Source organism: Triticum urartu, unplaced genomic scaffold, assembly GCF_056163025.1.
Source record: "Triticum urartu cultivar PI428250 unplaced genomic scaffold, HENAU_Tu73 scaffold2, whole genome shotgun sequence".
Lineage (NCBI taxonomy): Eukaryota > Viridiplantae > Streptophyta > Magnoliopsida > Poales > Poaceae > Triticum > Triticum urartu.
Window position 1 is genome coordinate 16,302,142 of NW_028260368.1, and position 524 is coordinate 16,302,665.

The window sequence follows — 524 nt, forward strand, 5'->3', positions numbered from 1 at the left end:
CTCGTCTTTTGTCATTCTTTGCTCCTTTTTCACTCAATGATTCCTTCGAATTTGCCGACCAAAAATTCTATATGTCTATTCTATCTATGATATTTCTATATATATAGAATATGATATCTAATATGACATCCGATTTGTCAAAGGGATTGGATTGGTGACTTACCCATTCAGTGACTTTGGCACTGGACGTTCCAAAAACGGGTACTATCGGATCGGGTGAATTAGAGAATAGACAGAGGTCCGTTGGCATTTCAGCCTTTCTTCTCCTTTCAGGGCCTATCCGAAAGAGAATCCAGTACCTCTTGGTCCTGAATATCAGAATAGGACGAACGAACCGGCCTCCGCGGATATCTTTGCTTCGGAACAAAACCCTGCAATCAAATAGATTGTCCCAAGGGCGCCATATTCTAGGAGCCCAAGTTATGCTATTGAAAATTCGTTCCTCTAGCAGTTCCGGTTTGAGCATTCCGTTCCCTTTTTCAAACTCCACTTCTTTTCATATAGCAATCCCTGATCAAAGAGAG